The following is a 25,639-nucleotide window of genomic DNA, read 5'->3' as shown; positions in this document are numbered from 1 at the left end:
TAATATCACACTAAACTTTAGCAGATAACGTTAATGCCAGGTAGCAGTGATTGCACATAAACTCTAGGTGAGATTAATCTTGGTGACATTAATCATCAATATGGTAGGTGGTGTCATGGTTTAATCCCAGCTGTCAACTCAGCCCCACACAGCTGCTCAGTCCCCACCCAGGAGGATGGGGGAGAGAGTCAGAAGGGTAAAAGTGAGAAAAAAAATGAGTTGAGATAAAGAGAGTTCAGTAGGTAAAAAAAGATATGCATGCAGGCAATGAAAAGCAAGAAATTCATTCACAACTTCCCATGGGCAGGCAGATACTCAGCCTGGAAAACAGGGCTCCAGCATGAGTAACAGTGACTTGGGAAGACAAACTCCATCACTCTGAATGTCCTCCCCTTTCCTCTCCTTCCCTCAGCTCTATATGCTGAACATGACACCGTATGATGTGGGATATGTATGTGTGACTGCTGGGGTCATCTGTCCTAACTATGTCCCCTCCCAACTCCTTGTGCAGCCCCAGCTCCCTCTCTGGCAAGTGGGGTGAGAAGCAGAAAAGCTCTAGTGTCTGTCATTGCTGCTCATCAGTAAAAAACAAATCACCCCTGAATTATCAACACTGTTTTGGTCACAAACCCAAAATACAGCCCCATAGCAGCTACTGTAAAGAAAATTAACCCTGGCTCAGTCAAAATCAGCATAGGTGGCTGAGACTGGTATTCAGTAGATCTTTTAACTTCAGGCTACCAGGGAAAGAAAGCAGGCCTGCAATGCATGTACTCACACTCCCTTTTCCCAGTCCTGTACAGATTTGTCTTGTACAGATACCAACATTTGTATGAATATATAGTAAATTGATCAGGGAGCCGATCTGGCTGAAAACCAGGCATTTTCACCCAAGGTTAGTTTTAGCTCAGATCCACTCACCACATGGTGCATCTCACACTTCATAATGAACACGTGAAGAAGGGAGAAGACTCCAAGACAGTTTCTTCTGACAGCAGGGCCAGCTTAAACTGATAATTCATCTTTGTCTTCAAATAGTTGGAAAGAAGCATACTTTGAAGTTGCATCTTCTCCTCGCTGACAAAAAAAAGAAGCTCAGAAAACTAGCTTGAGCTTAAATTTCTAATTGCAGATAGCTGAAGTGAGAGACATCTCATCCATGAGCAAAGCAGGCCATACTATGACAAAAATTCAAAACAAAGTATTATTTTAGGGTTTTAACTCCCTGCATCAATTCAATCATCTCAAGTGTAGGTAAAGGCAATCGGTGCTAGGCTATGCAATAGATGAGAAGATAGGACAGTCAGGATAAAATTGTTGCTTTATAAAATGAACAGCAAACTTCTTGTTGATGTAAAGCACATAAAAATTTTATCCTACAGTCCTATGTTTTAATCTGTTTTTGTCCTTTCCTTATTTCTTAACAAATCAATTAATTTACCTCTCCTTTCTCTGCTTGTAAAATGGTCATTGATAGGACTGTATTTGTAAAATGCTTTCTAATAATATGTATGAAGTAATTATTTGAATGTTAAGTACGTTATTATCTATTATCTGACAGGTCATCTGCTCTACTAGCAGAGCAATTACAGAAAATGTCCTATATATTTATATGCCGATAAATCTAGACTTAAGTGAAAAGATTGAAGGGGGAAAATGAGTAATATCATTAATTTACTCTTTCATATATGAAATTTTGTATAAAAGCTTTTGTAAACTGTTCTCTGACCTATGTTATAAATCCTCTTCCCTGCAGGAAAAAGAAATAATCCCAACCACTTAACTTTCACCACTACTCAAGTAACTGTGGTCCAACTGGATGTGTATGTGGAAACAAGCAGCAGGTTTTAATCAGAGAATGATATTCTACACACAAAATAATAGAAAGAAGTTTGATTTTCTAAATATAGCAATTTGGGGTGTCTGTAGCAGATACAATCATTTTAAGCATGCGTGTGTGTGTAGGAGAGGTGTTGTACTGAGTCAGGCATGATATTATTGCTTTAATCAAAAAGTAGCAATCATGGTATGAAAGCCTGTAAAGATACTTTAGATAGCTATAGATAGATATAGATACAGGTACCTACATATAGTTATAGATATACATATAGCTGTATCTATAGATAGATAGATGTAAATAGAGATATTTATAGCCTATAGATGCTTCAGCCTTTTCCTATTTTCTTATTTTTCCCTGAAAATCTATGAAGATATCATTGAGTAAAAACTTTAAACAGAGTACCTTATAGTATTACTGTAGGTTTGCAGAATGTAGCACAACTTTGCTTTATTGCGAGTAATTACACTCACAGTGTTAGAGCAACCAAGTAGTATTTGGAGAGGGGGCAAAATGCCAGTCTCATGAGAACTCTGCCTTCCTTCAAGAAATTCAAACACGACTCAAAAGATGACAGGAAAGGTAACAAACATTTGAATACTAAAGGCTGGAGATGACTGAGACAAAAAGGGAAGCAATAAGAAGCGCAATGACAACTGCACTGTGGTTGAGAAATAGAAATATTTTCTAAAGGTTGTAGTGACACATAAGAAATCCAGAAAGTCAAGCTGTAAAAAAAGAGGCCAACATATACTGTGAGTACAGAAATCTGTAAGAATGTCAGCTTTAATAAAATGTACACCTTCAATAGGTAGTTACAACTGAAAACTCAAAAAAGTACGAAGCTGAATCTAGTTACATATTAGAAGAAAATACAAGATCTTCTCACTGATTGTATTCTGTAGTGACGGCAATCACTACTAACAATATTTGATGAATAAAAATAAGGGTATTCCCATGAAATGTATATCCACATAAATCTCAATTTCTTTTATCAAAGTAAATAGAGGATCATAAAATGGTTAAGGTAAGAAGGAACATCGGGAGGTCATGTGGTCCAACCCTCCCTTCATGAAGGCTCACCTAGAGCTGTTTGCCCTTTACCATGTTCATATGGCTTTTGAGTGTCTCTGAGGATGGAACAGGGAAGTTACACCACAACTCCAGAACTGTTTCTACAGATACTTTTGATTGTCATTCCACAGAAGAATGAGGAGGACTTCCAAAATATCCTCAAAATCTTCTTATAGACCTTAGAAAAATCTGGGGTATATTAAATCCCTATATTAAATGGTTTTGGGACAGGTTCTATTATTAAGGGTGCAGTAATCCCTTCTGCAGATTGTGAGTCTGAGAATAGAAAGCTGTAGGACATATGTAAAAAAGTCAATATATCACAGTTTAAAATCCTGTATAAAAATTAGACTGGGTGTACGGAATCTAGAGAGATTGAAAGCACAAGTTAAGCCTGCATTGAAACTAATACATCATAGAAAATATAAACAGATACTACTAAATATACTGCATTAAAGATAAAGACGGTTTATTATTCATCATCAATTTTAATACATCAAGATTTTTCTCATATACTTATGTAGCTGCAGAAAACAGGAAATAATTTTTGCTTAAATCATTAAAAGATGAATTACTCCTATTTTGGATTATTATATGTCATTACCAGTCTAAAATCATTAAGAGGTGGTCAAATCTTTTATTATAGTATTTCTAAAACCTCCCAGAGTACTTGCAAAACTGAAATTTATTTTCATGTTTATGAAAAGATAAAAATCTTTTCACTGTATTTTAAATGCCATGTAAAATTGAATTACTTTTTAAGAATTGTAACTTATGCATAGGTTGTGTGATTTGTCAGTCAATGGGCTGCTGTTATTAAGGAATGAAAAGGCAGGAAGCAGCAATTTTACCAAGTAATGTGTTATGTTCTGGTCTGCTTGGTGAGCTTAGGGGCAAGTTGTTTGGTTTACTCCAGGCAGTGTGCAGGAGAAACAAGAAAATTCTCAAGATGTTCAATAGCAAACTTTTACTTGCAAACTTCAGAATACTGAGATACAATATGGTACTCAGCAAATTTTAAAATGTAGCCGTTTTGGTTAGAAATGCAACAATATAAAAGCCTAAAAATAATGCTTAAGAAAATGTATAATGAAAAGGGAAGAGAAAAAAGTTAAGAGCAAAAATGTAATTAGTCTCCACCCTTGGATCCACAAATAAGACTTGATTGTTGCAATTTTGATGCTGTTGGTTGAACTGCTGGGGGCAGTCCTGATCTGTTGGCGTGGGGGAAACCCATGAAACTCCAAGTCTGGTGGGTTAATATTATGCTCAGGCTCACTGGGATTGCCCAGGTGCCTCTCCTGGGGTGGGAAGCTTTACACTGTATGATGTAATAATGTGGATCATGGGATACTCTGGGAGTCTTTGACACCTTCTAAGACATGACAGCTGCCTCTTACTGTTGTAGTTTATCAGTTATGGCCCATCAGAAGGGATGGACCTTCAGGCTTATATTCTGGTACTTGCCTGAGGGGAGTTTTCACAGCTAAGCCACTTGTGTAAGGACATTGACATGATGAAAAGCACTACCCCACCTCGCAGGAGTTGCCTCTTTGTTTGAGAAAAATTCTGCAGTGAGTCGATCAACAAATCAGGGCCATTTTCAATGTAAATTTCTAAAGAACATCAGAAATGCATGCAGGTTGTAGCACACACTGGTGAGGTGTAATGGAGTTGAGTACATATTCTACTCCTCATCCTCCAGCAGAGTATTCCAGAACACAATAGCATCTAGAACATTCTCTGGAGCAATCTACAAGCAATCTTCTTCAATACTGTACTAAATTCAGTATGCTGCAATGCCTGTCAGTTAACTAATAGCACCGAGACTGAGGGCAGCATGACAACCAGTTGTTTCATTTCTTAGGGAAATAGATATTTTAATGAACAAATATATGAGAAGGTTACATTTTCTTCCCTCTCCAAACCTTCCCATTTCAATTATTACATTTATATTTTAATCTCACAAAGCCTGTTTTCCATGTACATGGTAAAATGTCCATTGGGAGCCATTCAATGTATGAATAAATAATTCTCTGTATGCTATAATGTACATTTGTTAATGGCACCACAAATATACTGATCTCAACCATCTACTTATCAACATGGTTGTCTACATCAACACATGTAAAAAAATTATAGTGTACAACGGCTGGCAAACCACTCAGGACAGCAAGGGGAAACTTGCAATGAAAGATTGTACCTGAATTTGTATAATTACAAGCTTCACAAAGAGATATGTTTCCTGTCTCTGCTCCTCTTTTAAATTTCTGCCATATAACATGATCAAGGGGTTATGCATCTGAATCCCAGTTTTCCCATATCCTAACCAGAGGTTATCCATTTGTTTGTGGGGTGGCTGCAGGCTTTCCCATTCTCATGTCCTTTATTCTACTTCCAGCTGCCCTGAACAGTGATCAATAAGTTACCACTCTGTGCTGCAATCAGTTTCCTAACTCATTTCTGCTCCTATAAAAAAATTATCTTTTTCTTATTCTTTTTAAATTTTTTATTACTCAGATCAATACAATCAGAGCTCTGAGTCTGTCTCGCCTGCACTCAGCGCAGGCAGCCAGTGTGGGGACCAGCCGGTTTCTCAGTAATGTTCATGCTAAGAGAGAGATTTTTTCCTCCCACACCAAGTTCCTCCTCAGACTTCCTCTGAGGTGCCAGGGTGGCCCTGCTTCCCTTCACCACAACTTGCTCTCTCTGTCCTGCCATATCCGCTTTGTAAAATGATGCCTTCTAATTTTAGGCCCATTTTTCCCCCCACAGGTAGTGAATGCTCTGTTAATCTTTAGGAATGGTCCTCCCAAGAAGGCTGTAACTTCTATTTCAAGGAAGATTACAGCCTGGGTGAATGAATTTTATGACCGCAGTTAGTACTATTTCTAATCTGCCTTTGTTATCTAAGGTTTGGTAGAAGGTCACAGAAGTTTAAATCCTGGACTACTTTGTCAGAAATCATCTGCCTGAAGAGTTTTAAACTTCCCATCCTTTTACAGATCTGACCCTGCATTACTCTGCGTAAGTTCTGGGTTTCTGGAAGCCCTCCTATCCATAACAGAATTTCTGTTAATATTTCATATACTTGTCAGACTTTATGTAGTTCCTTCATCTCCACGTGTTTAGAAAATCTACATTTTTTCATAATTCCCATACAAGAGTCTGCCTAACACATGACAACAACTGAGAAATATAATTCCAGGCATTAAATCCAATTTGTATAGTGTTTTTATTAGAGAAACTGCATATCTATAAAACCAGCTGAAAAGAATCCATGGTTCTACTACTCAAAATATTCTGGAACAAAATCCCCTTCTACTCTTCCTCTCTTCTAAAGAATCCTAATATTTAGCTTGCAAAAAAAAAAAAAATCTTAAAGTGTTAAAAATATGTCCCAACAAACTGTAAACATAGCATCACACATAAAATAAGTTTAATTTGTCTTAAAGTACTGTCAAGATTACTTCCAGTGACGTGAAAGCCAGATTCAGAAATTAGATCCAGAATGGAGTATTGTTTTCCCTGGAAAAAATGTGCATTTTCAGTCTACACTAAGGAAAGGAGGAAGTAAAAAGAAAATATCAACAAATTAAAAAGAAACTTATTTGAAACTATGATCTTAGATCTGTAGAATCACCACAGTTTCTTAAAATTGAAGTCACAGCATCAGTTTATTCAATGAATTATTATTTCTTTCTTTTATGAAATGTTTAAAATCACATAATCTGACAAATTCATAAAAATACAATTTTTTAAAAATGTGCTGTTAATATGCCAATAACATAACAAATATATTCTGTAAGTTTTTGTTTGCTATATTCCCAGATTAAATATAAGGCTATAAAAAGTAAATAGCTCATTTAATGTTCAACTTCTCTTGTTGAAACTTGATGAGATTGGAATTATATTGTAAAGAAACTCATTGGAAACACTATCATTTCCTAAAAAAATAGTTCAATTCAATGTCTAATAAAAGGTAGAGCACTATTTCAAATTTAGGAGATTAAATATACTGGGCATCTGAATTCAGTTCAGTATTTACATTATTAAAATGGATACCCAGAAAAAAACAAGCAATAATAATTTATGTATATAACTTTAGGTACCAAAGTCTGAAAAATTATCTAAAAATCTATGTTAAAGGATGAAAAAAATGTTCAATCAATATGCATAAACTGTGGCTGCCTCTGATAGGTGACTGATAAAATAAAGGCACTAGGTCAGGAGAATATTTTTGTCCTGAGGTGCTCACTACCAAACTGCAAGCCCAGGGGATAGTTTGAGGACCAGCAAGACAATTATTTCCATGTCAAGTGCAATCATACTGTACAGGTATTCTCACATATGTTGATCTAAGATTATGATTTTGAGATGAAAAGCGACAGTTATCTCTAGAGTAGCACAAGATAGTTGTTTACTGCATGTCATGGTCAACACAGGCAAACACAATGCAAAAAATTACTCTTCCAAAATCAACTAGAATAAATCTGTGAAATAATGTCACAGGAAAAAAAAAAACTCATAAACAACTAGACAAAATTTCCTCTGAGATTTATTTAATGAAAAGCAGCAACTATCCTTTGCTTCACAAAAGTGTATGTCACCATACAGGAGAAATCCACATCTAATTATTTAGCAGAAAATGGGCTCTCTGACATGAAACAGGGAAAATTGTTTCATAAATCAATTTTGCACTAACCTTCTAAACAAAAATGCACCACGCATTTGAGATGCAATTACTCTGCCTTGCACATCACAGAATAAGGTGACTTGCTATTCATTGAAAGGAGAGGTGAGAGTTGCTCTCTGTTCCCTGCACTCTACATAACAATCCATGATCAGAGAAATTAAAAACCTTCACAACAAATACATGGTCCTCAGCTCTCAGGCACAGACTCATCTAAAACCCCTCCATGCAGCATTTCTTCACACCAGGGTCAGTGACAAGCTCAGCGCCATCCCACAGCAGCAACTGCTGGCTCTGCTTGCTTATCTACCTCCCACTGAGCATGCCACATAAATAATTTAGACCCAGCCCTTTCTGTTGTGTATACGGTTAATGGACACTTGCATCTGCTTTCCAGAAGCTTCTGGAGTAAGGAATATTTAAGTCAGAAGCCCAATTTTTTTACTATTTTAGTGTTATTTGTATGATCTTCTTCAAAAAAGAAAATAATCGGGGCAAATCAGTGTATGTTTCTAAAGAAAGAATGGTGCAAACACTACTATTTATACTGTCTTAATACTGCTGCACTATTTGTCTCACTTCCTAAAACTGTGTTAGGGAATTTACGACAAGGTACATAAATGAGAAGGTCTTGCCTGGATTTCAGGAAGGAATATGAGAAGACAGCCAGAGATGGGAGCTGGTAAGTCAAGCTGGTTTTGGTTGAGAGAGAGTTAATTTTCTTCATAGTAGCTATTAAGAGGCCATGTTTTATATTTGTGACCAGAACAGTGTTGATAATAGAGATTTTTTAGGTATTGCTGAGCAGTGCTCACAGAGAGTCAAGACCTTTCTGTTCCTCCCCCCCCCAGACCAGCAAGGAAGCTGGAGGTGCACAAGGAGTGGGAGGGAACCCAGTCAGGACAGCTGACCCCAGCTGACCCAAAGAATATCCCACAGCATACAATTTCATGCTCAGCATAGAAAGATGGGAGAAGTAGGAGGAAGGTGAGAGGGATATTTGGATTGATGGTGTTTGTCTGCTCAAGTCTCCATTAGGCATGATGGAAACCAGCTTTCCTGGGGTGGCTGAACACCTGCCCATAGGAAATGGTGAATTAATTCCCTTGGCTTGCTTTGCTTGTGAGCATCTTTTCCTTTACCTATTGAGCTCAACCCATGAATCTTCTCACTTTTACCTTTATGATTCTCTCCCTTAATCCTGTTGGATAAGTGACTGAGTGGCTGTGTGGGCCTGGTGTTAAATACTGACACAAGCTGATGGTTTACAGCAGTCCCACCCCTCAAATTCCAAGGTCTCTGAAATGCTCCTACTTCTACACATACAGTTCAGACATATTCATTTTCTGTGCATGTGCTCTAGTCATCAGAATCGCTTTTCCCCTTTACTGTACTTGTTTCTTTACATCATATGGAAATTTGCTTGGCTTGCTCACTCCACAGGGATGGTTTGGCTGATGTTATTTTAAACCTGATTTTCTCTCACAGTACCAAGAGCACAAAAGAGCAAATCCTTGAGCCAGCCATGAACCCAAGTGCAGCAAGTCCAAAGCTGCTTGGGAAGAGGCTGATTTTTACCAACATCTTGTAGTCAACAGAAGTGAAGTAAGCTGAAAGGAAGTGCTTTCTTGATGACACAGCTATAAATCAATAAATAAGGGATTAGAAAAATATTCAAAATGAAGGTGTCAGCATGGGAACACACACACAAGTCAGAGTGAATGAAGGAAGATGGTGGGTTTACCAGGGATGATGCTATTTGCATAATACATCAGTTTATACTTTCACAAGGATAAACACAAAGATGAAAATTTATTTGCTTAAATCCAAACTCATTAAATAATAAACATCCAGTTGCTAATAGTTAGCTTAGTAATCTTTGTGGAGATTAAATTTACAAAACTGCTTGGCTTTGCCCTGCCAAATCTGACACCAACATACTAACAATTTCTTCACTTCATTACTAATTTTGGTTTTAAATCCTGAAGCTATGGTTTCTTTACTGCACTGTTGGGGTAAATTCACCACTGATTTAAAATATACAATTCTGCATATTATATACTATACTATACTACTATAGTAGTATACTACTACTGCATATTATATACTATACTATACTACTATATTATTCACAAGCTATAATATTAATACTTTAATGCTGAAGATAAATTAATAAATACCATTTCTGGCATGAAATATGTGAATTACAAGGGTTGAAATATATGGATTGCAGTCACTTCATCATCTAGTGTCAAAGCAAAAAGCATCATGCCTTTCTTCATCACATCTTCCTATTCCACTTTTGTCCTTATATGTATTATGTCTGCTTTTGTGGCACATGATATGCATTCAATGAAGTAATAGTACTCCACATGTGGTAAGTGCTCTGCTCTAGCTTTACACTGTAGCACAATGTGCCATGTATTAGCAAACTAGACAATGATCTGATTTACAATGTGTATGACCCTGAATGTGAAAACGCTGCTCATAAATTGCGCTTTTTGTATCTATCACTTAGTCATCTACTGCTCTTACCTGACTTTAAAAACTGTTGGAATTACACAGTGAAAACAACTTGAAAGTTCATAGTATCCTGCAGGAGATGAGGCATTGTAATGCACATCCTCAATTCTCTGCAGGATTCACCAGACAGCAAATCTGTCAGGGCAGAGTCTGCAGGGAAACTACACTTTTCAGCCATCTCTGTTGTATATAATCCACATTATATGATGCAATAAGATATAAAATTGCCAGAATAGTCTAGAGTTGTTCTCTCTTGCTTAAAATTATATGTGCAAAGACAAGAAGACTGAAGTAGAGTTTGTATGTTTTGGAGTTGAAATCATATTGTCAACATGAAGCACCATAAATTTAAAACCATCAGCTGTCATGGCTGATCTTATACAGGTGCTGAACAGTAAGCATTTGTGCTAAAATAACACCACATAATATAACAGCTCTGGCAAGTGTTGGTCCATGTTTTTATCTAGACATAGTAAAGAGAAAAAAATAAATTAGCATATAGCATTGTGAACACTCACAAGTAGATACAGCTATAAGTAAATGCTTGAAAATGAAACCTTAATAATACAGGCTTCAGTAAATCAATAAAGAACTTTACAGATCCTGGACAGATGGTATTGTCCTACAACATTTATTTAGAAAGTACACCAGCAACATCTCCAGATTTTGGACAATGTGCTTTGTGACAGAATCCTCAGTCCAGCTGTAATTCAGATTTCCCTCCTTTCCCAACTTCTGTCCACAATGCCTGTCTTAAGGGTTTTATGGGTAGGATAATCTCTCACCCTCTCTGGAAACCTCTCCAGCAGTAAAGCCTGCAGAACCATAAGAGATGGTACCCTTTGGTACCATGAGAAGAAATGAGCAGCATTGGGTGGGATGGAACTGCTTGGTCCAACCTTGCTACAGCCAGAATGGCTGTATCTGGCCATGTCTATATTTAAAATGTAAACTAGTTGGGCCAGGTAGGGTGTAGCTGTGTGGCTGGTACCAAGTAATGCTTTGAGAGGACAAGAGTGTCAATTAAAACAATCAGCAACCCTGTCACTCCATGTTGTGTGTAAATAGCTCCAACTGCCCAGTAAAATGTCAAGAGGAAATGCCCTGGTTCACTCGTCATCTCTGTGGGATGTCTGACCCAGCCAAGGAACATCACTGTGCAGAGTACTCGTTACTTAACCAGTACTGTTCTGGGTTGATGCTCCTTCCCAAAGTGCAGACAACACCACAGTGCAACCCTCAGAAGCTCCCCTCATGCTGCACCTCCCAGCTGGGCCACGGTGCAGAGACACTCAGGAGGAAACCTTTCCAGCTACTGTCAGAAAAAGAACTTAAACTTGAAATAATGGGAAGCAGATGACTAGACTGATCATAAGAGGTGACCAGCTTGTTGACAGGTGATACATCTGGGGAAGATACATGTAAAACACACACAAACTGTGACAGTGGGTTGGTTTTAGAGGAGTTAATATATGTTGTGTGTCAAATAATGAGACAGGAAACAATGAAGATTATATTGAGGATTTAATTAAAATAAGAATATGTTCTTTAAAAACGTATTTGTACATAATGGCAACCATGCTCCAATTTAGAAGCTTTCAGCTGCTTTTTAACATGGCTGAATTACAGACCTTCTTCTATGCATTAACAACTTGATGGGTGCAAAACTTTTAACTTGAAGGACTTCACATTTTTGGTCATTATTTGAGGGTTATTTGGTGCAGAGGCCAAAAGGCAACAACTTCCATTACAGGGTTATTACTTGCAGATCAGGCCCCAGAAATGCAAACTTCAGGGCCACACCTCACACCTGTCTCTAGGATAGCTGCTGCTGCTCCCTCCCACAGAAATTTCTCATCCCATTAGTTCAGTCAATGATTTATACTGCATCAGTAATGCAAAATTACAACCCAAGAAATGTTAGCACCAAAAGAAAATCTCTACTTCTCACTCTTTTAAAATGTTTAACAGTGCTTGTCAAAATTGCTGGAAGTCCTTTTATACACAGGTCAGGCAGCCTGGCTGCAGGACTGGAATAATCCAGGAGTTTGCATTCTCACTTTGTCCAGGTATAAGGAATGGCCACAGGAGTGGTTGTTTATCAGGCTAGTTAGGACAAATATTTATATTTACTGCACTGAGCACCTTTACATTGTTTTAGATCAAAGAATTGCAAACTTTCTCATCATTTAACAAATAACTTCTTATTTAAAAGAAAGCAATGGTTATTTGGCTGTTCTTGTAATAGGACCAAGGTTTAGACTTAAATGACTGGTGTCTATAACAGGAAAACCAAAATATTTTTGGTAAATAAGTAAGACCAAGAGGGTAATTTCCTACTTTCATTTAGTCCCTGGAAATGGGTGTCTTCACAAGAGTGAAGAAAACAGAGTAGTATCTGTAAAAAAAATTGGTATTTGTTGATTCCCTTCAAGCCCATTGCAGACAAAGCTGTGTCAGCTGCACATGTTGCTGGCCCCAGCCCCATCTGCCAGTCCCACTGCTAAGAGCCCACCAGCTCCTCCAGCCTGCTGGCAGAAGGGTTTGTGTGGCCATCTTCCCACCATCCCTGGCAGAACCAGCCAGCTTAGCCAATACTGATTATTTCAGCTCTCAGGGTTATTTGGCTCATTTATACTGAGATGGGTTTGGACGTGATTACAACAGCAAGCCAGCAGCAGTGCTGTGGCAGAGGCAGCCCTTACTTCAGCAAAGAGAGGGTTACAGGGAGCTGGGACTGCCTGGAGGCATCACTCCTCATCTGGCCCCAGAGCACCTGGAAGGGGTGCACAGGCACCAGGTGAGTCTCACTGGGGGAACCCAGTTCAAACTAATTACTTCACAGGCAATCAAACAATCTTCAGCTGATAACCACTTCTAGATATCGTGGATCTGACTGATTCACACAAGAGACCAAAGCTGAAACTCTCTGTAGTCAATAATCAAAGCTCTGAGCCAGCTAATTCCCTTCTGTTAACACTGTCTACGTGCACACAAACACATGCACGTTTTCTCTCTTTTCCCTTTGTTTGCCACCTTGCCTTCCCTTTTCTTGCCACCTTGAGCAGTAGCTGCACTTCCGAAACAGGGCAGGGTGAGCACTCTGTATTCTGTGCTACTACCCTGACACGCACTGAGACCCACCTCTAGGTACTAGGGCCTGGAACATCACTGATGGTAGCAAAAATAAAAAAATAAAAGCATCACTGATGCTATATTTTTATAACCCAGGCAAATCAAAAGAACCTCTATAGTGAAAATGTTATCCCTTGCAACATATAGCATCCGTGAGCATAAGATATATTGGTAGGCTTACTCTTTTAAGATGCAAGCACAGGGGCTCTTGTGGATGTTTGCAAAGCAGACCAATTAGCATAAAAAGATTCTGTTCTGATTGTCCAAGAAGAAACAGGCCATACTTTACTTTCCTGTGGTGTTATGATTTCCAGCCCTCACTGTCTATCATTTTCTTGCCAGTAAATTACTGCTTCTTCACCAAAGATTCAGATCCACAGGCCTCAGCAACTCCCTTTTAAACTTTCAACAGTGTATCTAGAATTAAATTTATAACAAAAGTTACACAGTGTAGCACCTCACAAGTAACAATGGCATTACTTCCACATGGCCAAAACTTTAAGAATTTTTTTTTTAATGGAGGATCCAAAATTCAGTCACAAAAGTGAGAAGCAGCCAACAGTTCTTACAAGAAAAGAGGGAAACTGGGGAATGACTATTGAAAGTCTCACCTGTGGACAGAATAGGAAACAAGTACAGAGCTTCAGCAGCTAGGAAAAATGCAGGCACTTCTCCAAAGAATTTAACAAGGTAATCTTGGTAAACTTCCCAATGAACTGAAATTGAAATTTCTACATATGAGGAATCTAGGTTCAATGTCTCAATAATGGCAAAATCTTGTGCTGATTTTTTCCAACTTCTGCTGAAGTTAATCAGAAAGCACACAGACTTGCATCCCCAGTCTCTTGTCATGAAGAAATGAGCTGGAATGCCTGAAAAGCCAGGAAGTCAGGAAAACACAGAATCTTTTCAGTCATACTAAGAGGGCTAGCCCTATCACTGGTTTAAACCCCAAGAAAATCAGCTTGTATGATAGTTGCAGTTGTCTGTGCCAGAAAGGAATGGAACAATCCATGAGGTCACCCTCAACTCAGTGTCATTTTATCTGTGCAAGTTTAAATTTACTTAATTTGAGTCTGTGACTCATATAAGCATCTTGCTATAGCTTTTCAGGATGAGGGGCAACAGGTTTGATTCTGCTTAATTAAAAGTAATCAGAAGACTTACACAGACTTTTACAGGAATAAGATAGTCCTAAGTTACTAAATCAAACGTGTATTACAATACTGCAAAAGAGAAAAGAAAAGTTATTTTTTCAAGGAAACAGCTAAAATAGCAATAAAAATAGACAAAAATTTACCAGTAGGCTTTGTTAAATAGAAAGGATTTCTTGGTTTAAGTATGGATGCATCAATTTCCAGCAACTTTTCCAAAAGCATTTAAGTAACTTGGGAATTTAAGATCATTACATGCTTTTGGAAAACTTATTCTAAATCAGATTGCATAAAAATCTGTGAAAGTTTCAAGGAATGGATGGACTGATGTCCAAATTTTTCTCTTTTCTGCATTCCTTGCTTGTAGCTTCTCCCTCTGTTGGCTGCCCTTTTTTGCACTCACTTTTTTTTGAAATTAAAAAAAAAAAGGAAAAAAGCAGTACTCAGACATGCAGCCTGGTTCAAAGCTCTGGTGGGTAGCAGGGAAATACTTTAGAGATCAGGTGAAATGAATTCAAGATGAGTGAAAATGGTCTTTGGTTCTGCTCTGCTACCTTTTACTGAAGATTCACTGCAGAGATGTGAATCATCTCCATCCACACTGTGCTTTGCTTCTTGCAGGCATTTTTCACAGATCCCTCTTGCTTCTTTTGTCTCCCAGTGTCAGACACAGTGATTTACCATTGGTCACTGTGGCATTAAGGGTTTACTACCAGTTAGAATAAGTGTGAAGGAAAAGGAACCTGCTGCAAAATAAATAAATAACATAAGGGTAGACACTTTGTAATAAGGAATAACAATTAGGTAATAAAGAGAGGGGAAAATGGGAAAGCACAGCTTCTGTTCACTTGGCTTACAGCATAAACCAACATTTTTTACTTCAGATCAACTAAAATCTCTGCTTAAAGTAAACTGAGAATACAATTACATTCAGGCAATTGGGCTCTTTGTCTTTTTAGAAAGAAATCTCCTTCCCAGCCAGAATGAACAATGAAATAGAAATAGGGTAAAAATATATTTTTTAATGAACACATTAATAATCAAACAGGTGTAATTGTACAAGACACTAATGGAAACCATTGTTCACAGAAGAAGACAAACATCAACATGATAAAATGCTGGTTTTATAAGGTATATGAAACTTCAGCTCTCTTCTCTAAGTTATCTCCTCAATAAATAAATCAAGATCATGTATTTCATATAATAACTGTGATTATATTTAGGAAATTGAAATCACTGTTTTTTTAGAGAATTCAAGAAACCTAGGAGTGGTACCTGAAGTCTTAAATTTTATTTCTTCCTTCAGGGTCTGTAAATACTTTTGTGTTTATGATAAAAGAGATAGCAGAAAAAATGAAGAATATGTAGGAGAAATATGCATATTTTGAAGTTCTGTATTTTATCTGAAAAGGAGTTTTGTCTTCTTCATCTTTATATAATAGTCCAGAGATCCCATATATGTTATTAAATTTTAATGCCAATAGTATGCAAAGAAAAGCATGTACCTTACTATATACACTATAGTACAAAAGAGAACCAAATCACATCTAAATATCCCCCTATTTTTTCCCCAAATATTTTATACTTATGTTTAAACTCTTAGATGTGTCTCTGAGGTATTTTAAACTCTCAAAAAATACTTCAGCCAAACCCAGACTACACAAGGGCCTGAGCATCAAGTAAAATAAATTTATGCAAAATTAAACAAAAATGTTTTACTCAAAAGTTTTAAAAAAAATAAAAACCCAAACTGAACCAAATAGAGCAAATTACTTCTGAGACTTTTTAAAATTCTGTTGGATAATAAAATTAAAACTGCAGATAGTACCAGGGTCCATTCAAGCAAACATCATATTCATGGACTTTGTGATAATGTTTAAAACATTTTCTAATTTTTCAAAGAAGCATATAAGTTCCAAGGGCCAGTGCTCATTTGTCATTAGTAAGAAGGCTGTTATTTTGTGCCTGGGATGGTTTGGGAGAATATTGCCCAAAAGATAGTCCCCAAACCGTCATTCCAAGTAGAGAAATGTTGGATGTATGAAAGTAGCATTATTTCCTTTGAGCTTTTATCGCTCACAGTTTGGACCCAAAGATTTTGTTTATTCTCTCCCTAAATTAGGCGATTTTGTGGGCTGGCACTGGCCAGCTGCCAGGCACCTGTGAAAGCCACTCACTCCCCTCTGCAGCTGGTCAGAGGAGAGAAAATTTAACAAAGGGTTCATGGGTTGAGATAAGGCCCTGGAGAGAGATCACTCTCTGAATACCATTACAGGCAAAACAGGCTCAACTCAGAGATATAAAATGAATTTATTACTAACAAAATCAAGGCAGAATAATGAGAACTAAAATAAGCCCTTAAAAAAGCCCTTAAAATAAGCCCATCCTTCCAGCTTTACTTCATCCCCCTCAGCAGTGCAGGGAGATGGGAATGGGGGTTATGGTCAGTTCATCACCTGTGGCTTCTCCCACTGCTCAATGAGAGGAGTCCTTCCCCTACTGCACCGTGGGGTTCCTCCCACAGGAGACAGTTCTCCATTAACTTCTCTGGCCTCTCTCCACGGGTCTCCCACAGGGTCACAGCCTCCTCTCAGGCATCCACCTGCTCTGGTGTGGGTCTCCTCCATGGGCTGCAGGTGAATCTCTGCATCCCTGTGGATGCCCACGGGCTGCAGGGGCACAGCTGCCTCACTATGGGCTGCACCACGGGCTGCAGGGGAATCTCAGCTCAGCTGCTTGGAGCATCTCCTGTCTCTCCTTCTGCACTGACCTTGGTGTCTGCAGAGCTGTTCTTCTCATATGTTCTCACTCAGCTCTTTTGTGGTTGCAATTACAACTGCGCAACAACTTTTGTCTTGATTTCTCCTGAACTATGTTATCACAGAGGCATTACCAACATCTCTCATTGGCCTGGCCTTGTCCAGCAGCACATCTGTCTTTGAAGCCATCAGGGATTGGCTCTGCCAGACATTGTGGAAGCTTCCAGCAGCTCCTAACAGAAGCCACCTCCGTGGCCCCCCATGCTACCAAAAACAGGCCATGAAAACCCAATACAGTGGAAAGAAACCCCTTTCATTATATAATTCCAAGGGATCTCTGAGAAGAGATGGTGCCAGTAACTTTCCTTGCTTTTAGACCAATCCTTGGCATGGTCTGAGCGTAGGCATGATTCAAGGCACCATCAGCCAGCCAGAAATTTTTGAGGCAGCCTCTCTGCTTCAGAGCATGAGAGACTTCTTCCTTTTTTATTTTTTTTTTATCATCACGGACACAAGCTGCTATATGCAGATGCTCTTATGACCAAACAACAGTCCTGGGAAGTTCCTTTTAGTACTACAATCATGGCCAGAGGCCCCCATACACCACAGCCAAGCCTTTCCTTGAAGACATCCCTCCTGGGAAGAGTTTGTGCTGTTCCTCCTAATAACTGCTCACTTCTTTTTTTACTGTGGACTACAGGAACTATTGCTGAAGGCTACCACTCCAGGTTCTGCTGTGGAGATCTGAGCCTCTTGTTCAGCCATGGAATATATTGCTCTTATTTTAGATAATTTTCAAACTATTTCCTAACAGCAGGAAAAGCAGAGGATGGAGACTGCAACACATGGCACATGTATATCCACTTTTGATCCCCAGGACCCCCTTTGCAAATGAAATCTTGTACTTTATAGAGCTTCGTTTTCCCAGTAGTAAACTATTTAAATGGATAACCACATTTAAGCTACTCCTGGGGAAGAGCCAATTTAAGAAAAATCATCCAGGAATTCACTGCAAATGAGATGCTGCCTCTCCAAAGACCCTCTTCCTTGCCATCATGGTGACAGGCTTGGGATCAGCTTCTAACAGAATACCAGAAAGTTGGGAACTTGCCCATTATAACGTAAATTAAGATGGTTGGAACTATATAGACAAAAAAGGGGTCTTTCCCCCCAATTTTCCCCCAGAAAACTCCCCAGAAACAAACTATGTATCTTTCATGGCAAATAAAAATCAGTAACCATGTTAGAAATACTGAGTACAGCAAGGTGATTAAGGTGCAATTCTTTGGGACAGTTAACTACTGTAAGGAATTCTTATGAATTATGTATTGCATTTCAGACACAGAAAGGTGGTTGATGCTCCAAGTATTTCAGAGGCATTTTCACAATGCCCTTAACTACATGTTTAACTGTCAGTCGGCCCTGAAGCCACCAAGACTAAATGATCTTTGTAGACCCCTTCCAACTGTAATTTCCTATCCTACATCTAGTTTTTCTTTTTATAATTTTTATTAGACGGGCTATTGTAATGCTGTTATTATCATTATATGTATATTTATACCCCAGTTGAAGATGGCAGTAAAACTGTTATTGATTCATTATCAGGAATTCTGGGATATCAGCTTTAAGATGTGTTTTGCATCCACAGTTGGATCTATTCACAGGTGTTCACAAGCATTGAAACTTATAAATCTACTGCACAAAAAAATTAAGCCTAGTGTTCACACAGAATTTTTAAAGGGAACTACCTAATCTGGTCAGGATCAGTCCATTTAGCTGCTTGAATTGTTACAATGCAGAGAAAACTGCTGATCAACAGAACTGAAAAAATATTTCCCAGGAGTAAATTGGCATTTTGTCTTGGGAGAACAGATGTAATGTTCATGAAGCAGTACCTAGAAACAGCCAGCCTGTACTGATGGACAGAAGAGTTTCTCTGTCCATGGGTGGTCAAGCACACCCACAATTGCAAAATATGTCTAGCCTGGAAAGTGAACAGATATATAAATATCTCTTAGGATCACACAGAAAACTCTCTGCTACATGATGGGTTTTGTGACCTCTGTAGGGCTGCCTATTCACTCCAGCTTCCTCTTACTCAATGCACGCAGGAATGTGTTCCCCAAGAAATGAAAGTGCTATCTACTGCAATGGTGAGGTGCCTCAAATTAGCCCAATGGCTTAACTTTCTCTTCTGGCTGTTTTAAATTCAAAAGTCACCCACAATGAGCATGTTTATTTTTGATTGATTCGGTAGCCATTACTATTGCATTCATTAATTGTGGGCATTTCAAGGGCGCTGAAGTGTATTAATTGAAACAAGTTAAATCAGCAGTCATCTCTGGAATTATTCCTTTTCACTTTCTTTCTTGAACTAGTTGGCCTTGATGTCTTTGACTAAATCACCTGAATAGCATTTCATTGGTATTTCTAATTTATGCCACTATTCTGCTAACAGCCATCCATAAATGATCAGGGCTAATTTCCCTAATCTGTGGACATTTGAGAAACACTCTATTTTTTATTGTTTGCTCTTCAAAAAGTGAAGATGCTTCTACAATGGTTTGCTAACTCTGGAAGCTTGCCAGCCTTACTACAATTTTCAGCATTGTTCATGTCAAGAAGAGTTGGGTAGCATGAATCAATGTATGCCAAACTGGCTATAGGTCTATGCAGGAGGTCCACAGAGGTTAAAGAAACTTGTAGGTCAGTTGTAAGTAGTTCAAAGAATCCTTCATTTCTGCACTTTTGAGATTTTGCTTACAGCTCCCTTATCTACCAAACCAAAATCCCATTTGGTACAAGCAGAAGTTCAAAAAGTAGAACTCCTATTTGGCTCCTAGAAATAACATCTTTCCTTCTTTGGTAACTACAGACCTGCTGGCCCTAGTGTCAGGAAAAAGTATTAATTATATTGCCACTTTTAATCACATCAAGGGAGAGGTCAAATCTTAAAAAGCACAATAAACAGCTTTACACAAATCAAAACCTCCTTAATCTCCTTCTTTTACAGCCTGTTAAAAACCTTGAGTAACAAATTCACAAAATCTATTTTGTTTTATTGTGGTGGGAACTTGGGAATTTGGCTTCATCAATGCAAGTTATTTTAAAATCAAAAGAACACAATTTACATCTACAGTAGAGTGCTTGTCTACTGGCATTCTGTGATGGCTAGCTAAGGATTCACTAGCCCGGCCAAAGTCAAGAGTCATCCTTGGAATTTAAGAACCTTTTTGAAGTTACCATTTGACTGACCTTTCTTGTCTTCTTAATGTCATGCGAGCCAGTGAACTGAAGAGTAAAGTTCAGCTAAATCCAAAACTGTGCTAAAAGCACTACACACGCACGTCCTTCAATTTGCTTTTCTTCCTGTCGAGCATGACGAATTAATAGAGCCCTCTGAAGTTTACTGATGCAAAGCACTCAGTTGGATTCTCTTCCAAATTAAAATAACAGTATTCTTCTATAGATCTTGATAACACTTTTAAGAAATTGTGAAATTACCACCCTTCTGGTTTCTCTGAAATAAAGGTGAAACCAATTCAGAAATACACTTCTCAGCTCTTTATGGCAAAGCCAATCACTGAGAAGAGAGTATATTTCAAGACCTCCCACATCACATATATTATAATCACAGCTTATTCCTTGTCTGATATGGTAATTGCAGGCACAGAACTGCAGATACTGACTGGTAGAAACAACCATTCTGTATCTACCAATCTGGTAGGACTCAAACCAGGCTGAGTACAGAAACTGTCAGCCTAGTTGTCAGCATCACATTATGCCCAGTAAGCCTTGTATTGCAAACACTGCTTTTTTCACTGGTTATGTCTTCTGAAACATCCTTTAAAGGATAAAGCCAATGTGATTAATGCTAGAGAAATTAGATATTCAGCTACTGTTTCACTGGGACGTGACAGCCAGATATTAGACTAAATTACACAAAACCCTAAAAGTTAACTTTCAATCTACAGTATTTTTTGCTGATATTCTTCTGATTCAGATATTTTAGGAGTTCTGCAGTACGAAAACTTGTTTGTTTGTTATTTTTTCCCTTTACAGGCAGGCTCACAGAGGTGATACATGGAAATTGTGATCAAACTTACTGACTATCCCAAGGAAATCTGTTCTTTTGACAATTCAGCCCATGCTAAAGTACTGACAAAACCTGCAGAAGGCCTTACTCAAAGTTCATAGACCATGTTTTTAGAAACAGTCAAGACAAAGTACTTCTTTTCAAGTTTCCTTCCTTGCAGAAGTCTAAGGCCTAAATGCTGCCAGATACACAAGGGTGCTAAACTTTTAATCTTGCAGCTCTGCTTTTATTCAAGTTCATGGTCCACAAAGACCCTTAGGTCTCTTGACCAGAGCTGTTCTCCACCCTGTGCTTGAGTTCTTCCTTTCCAGGTACATACAGGCCTTTGCTTTTGTCCCGATTGAGCTCCAAAAGGTTCCCATCTATAAGATCAATGAAAGTTCCAAAAAAACCCCTAAGTCAGGAATACTAGTACACATTTCCTTTATTCCTTGCTTCTGGTTAAGCTCTTGCTAATGTTGCATACTCTTTCATTTTTCATAATTAATTTAAATTATAAATTCTTAATTTGGCTAAATTAAAAATTAAAAAAAAAACCTTTAAAATGAGACTCAAGGACCTGTTAGTCCAAAATTGTATTTCAAACAAAACCATTTCCTTACTTATAAACTTGTTCGCAGCTATGGTGACCTTATGCTAAAATTCCTGCTTAAAGGGGGAAGAGTGATTATAAGCCAATTACTTGTACACAAAGAAAAGCAGTACCAAAAATATTATGGTTCTTATTGGAGGTATTAAAATAATTACATTATAAGGAAAACAAACATTCAGAAACCTTCCCTCTTTACTTCTCAGTTTTGTGGCACGAATTTAAACAAGTTAAAACAGTAAACAACCAAATGATCATCAAAAGGTCACATCATAAAATTATGTTTTCACATGTTTTGAGCTTTCGTAAAATCATCTGAAGTTTCACTGTTTTATTTCTGCTTCATGCTGCTTTTATCTGTCCATACTTGGGTATTTGTACTTGAAACTGAATTCTTCTATGGTGTTGGAGAAGACACGGTGTGGGGAGATTCAATAAAGAGAATTGGTCAGATATTTTGTTCCAGTTAAAGAAATTCCTTACACGGGAGCCACAATGCAGTGACATATTAATATCACCACATGAATGTTCTGATTTTTAAGTGAAAGACCCACATGCCATCCTCTCCCACTCTCAAATTAGTTTAGCCCAAACCCATAAAAAAAGACCCCAAACCTAAAAACCACACTTATCCATAAAAATGTAACCATTTTAATGGGAGTTAGTAAAATTTTCCATCTCCAACATTATCTGCTGATATATGCCTGATACATCACACATGTTTGCAAATCCTCACAATGAACAAAAATAGAAACTCATGTCTCAGCCTAGGTAGGAATTGTAACTTACAGTATACTGGAGAGAAGATAAGTAATTATTCTTCCCATTGGAAAGGTGGTATCTGTCACTTCAGAAGATGTACACTCTATGTTTTCATAGAGAGAGTTCAAGGCTCCGAATAACCAAAGTCCATACTGGGTTTAGAGTTCCCCAGTAATCGCAGTTCTGGGCCATTAACAGACATCTGAAGCACAGGTCACGGAGCAGAGACCCTGTTTTTTTGCATCCTATTGCTGACTCCCAACAAGGAGAAGCTGTCCAAAGGAAGAACTGTGCAGAAGTTGGATTTAGTAGTATTGTAATTGACCAAAAAACACGCTGTAGACAATTCAACTGGATGCCCAGCATCAGCAAATTTCAATGACAACAATGTATTTCTATTTCTCTTTATAGAAAGATAAGAGTACCAAACTCTCTCATGTGAAAAGATTTATTTCTGCCTTTCATTCTTATTTGAAAGACACATGAAACAACAGTGATAAACACCACTGAAGAGACCCAATGGAATTAATAATTGTCTCTCCATAACAAGACTTGGCTAGCCAGCAATAAGTGAGACCTAAGAGCATGCAATAGGAAAAGTTTTCAATAGCTACTTCACACACATACAGGACTGGGAATGCTCACAGACTGGGTAAAAAATGGCCATGCCTGTGTAATTAAACACTCTTATCAGGATGGACATACACACAGGAGCCAAGTTAAAACTGTACAGGCAACCTTAATTATGACTTTTCTTGACTTTGAAATTAAAAATGCAGAACTAGATTAAAAGAACATGATTGAGATTGCAATGTCATTTGGCAGTGGTGCCATGAAAAAACAGGCACTATGATACAAAGTAAACTTGACCTTAGCAGAAAAGAGAATCATAAGACAACACATTTGGGTCATTGTATTTTTTGTAATAATAAATCTAGATGAAGCAATGGCAAATACCAAAATTTAATAAAAACTGTTAATGATAATAACAAATAACATCTTGCAAAACCCAGTAACATCTATACATCTGCTTTTTTTGTTAATTATTGATTTCAAACTATGTTTTCATTGCTTATCTATTCCACTTAATTGTAGTGTCTTCTGGTCTCCTAGTTAATCCAGCCTTGTGTCCTGAATTATGTACCTATGTTTTTGGTGAAAGGCAGAGCCAACACACAGATTTTTTTTTAAAACCTGAATGAAATAAAAATGTTTTGATGCACCAGTTTTGTTTCCCAAACATGACTTAAATTATTCACTAAGTTCTACTGTTTATTCACTACGATATAGTCTTAGTATATGAAAACCCTATACATGTTAGAGAAAACATAAATCCCCCATGCCATTCTTGCCCAGGAACAGCTGGGAATGGATGGATGGTTTTTACACACCCCTCACCACCCCCAACTCAGCCATCACAATCACCTGTGAAGGGCTGTACCTACAGTCTCTCATTTTTAAGGCTATCTGAAACAATGGAAAGAAAAAAAACCTTCCCATTTAGTTTTGGAGGAATCTGAAGGAGGACATGATCCTGAGATGATGGCTTCTGGAACATACAGCCATGGCAAGAAGGTCTGAGCAAAAGCTGTCACCAATAAAACAGTCTGCAAGTAGAAAGTCTGAGACATTCCTCACATTTCAGCAATTGGAGCATAGAAGAAACCATGGAGATTAACAAGGGAGTATCTGAACAGAGAAGAAAGCACATGAGCAAAGGAGGGTCAGAAAATCAGACTCAGATAGGAAACAGCTATGTATTCTTTGCATAGAGGATTGAAAAGAGAACTGTACATGAGATCAGCCTTAATGAGAACAGGCCAAGGGAATAGTATCATGGCATAATTTCAGACTTATGTGAGAAAACAGAGGAATTTACAAATCACAACTATTTCCTTGCTCCAGTACGAATTATATGTGTACATGAATTTGATGAAGGATTGGGAAAACTTATGGACTTCTAGACGCACAAAAGCTTATCTAGGAACATGTATAAAAATTAAGGGCATTTTTCTTATCTGGTGCAGTTGTCTGCTACTGCTAGGCCTATAAACAGCTCTAGAGATTCATTTAAATTAGTTCAAATGCTGGATTTTTAAACTATTATTATATAGTGTAATATCATCGTAGCAAGAATCCAATCTGAGGAATTATCTGAAGCATACTGAAATAATAAGAAATATTTCCAAAGGATTCACTGAAACACAGGTATTTTCCTCAGTTTCTGCTTCTAGCATGTCCAGAGAAAAAGTGCAGGACATGTTCAGTATAGCTGTCAGGTAAGAATCCAGTCAAACTAGAATTTGTCTCAAGATGATGTGATTATGTGCAAAACATGACCCACTCTCTGGCTGCTCCTGTATCCTCTGAGGAGCAGACTGAAAATAGATGTCAAGTTGAATGGCTGACTTTGTAGGAGAATAAATTTTTCGAATTAATTAAACTTCGTGTTTTGTTGTTTCCCCTCCTCTGCAAATTATCCAGGAGTAGATTAAAAATTTTATATTTTCATTTAAATCACAAATCAGACATATAGTCTGATTCTGAGCAAGTTCAAAAATTCCCTTACTGGTGTTTTTTTTTTTTATTTTATTTTGTTTTGTTTTTTTTTTTTTTTATCTGAATGGTTAAACATAGTAGAATAGTTTTACATTTGAAAGGAAACAACCCCCCCCAAACTATTTCCACAAATACTTACTTACATTTATTTACCATTTACTCTTTCTATGAAAAATTCTGTCAGCAAAGCTTTTCACAAAAGAATGTCCAAAGAAGATGGAGGGACACAAACAAGGAAGGCAAGTAAATATCTGAAAGCATTTTCATGCTGTTCACCCATTCTCTTATTTGCAAGGGCAGAAGCCATTGTGTCAGCTACTTATGGCAATCAAGTATAATTTGTCACAGATGTCCTGGTAAGTTTTGTACAATATGAAATCAGTCAAGGTTCAAACAGGTCTTGGTCACTAGTCTGATCTTGGGGACACTACTCTAAGGCAGCCTTTAGAGACCTGTGG

General features: G+C 37.8%; 1 long non-coding RNA gene across 1 annotated transcript; it reads left to right on the top strand.

Moving 5' to 3' along the window:
- Positions 1-23,211: 23,211 nt before the first annotated feature.
- LOC137472013 (uncharacterized) lies at positions 23,212-23,611 on the top strand. The gene is made up of 2 exons (XR_010997969.1): positions 23,212-23,340; positions 23,498-23,611. It is a non-coding gene; the product is annotated as an uncharacterized lncRNA (long non-coding RNA).
- The last annotated feature ends 2,028 nt before the right edge of the window (positions 23,612-25,639 follow it).

Source organism: Anomalospiza imberbis, chromosome 3 (genome assembly GCF_031753505.1).
Source record: "Anomalospiza imberbis isolate Cuckoo-Finch-1a 21T00152 chromosome 3, ASM3175350v1, whole genome shotgun sequence".
Lineage (NCBI taxonomy): Eukaryota > Metazoa > Chordata > Aves > Passeriformes > Viduidae > Anomalospiza > Anomalospiza imberbis.
The sequence above is the reverse complement of the archived record's forward strand: the minus strand, read 5'-3'. Positions and strand labels throughout refer to the sequence as shown.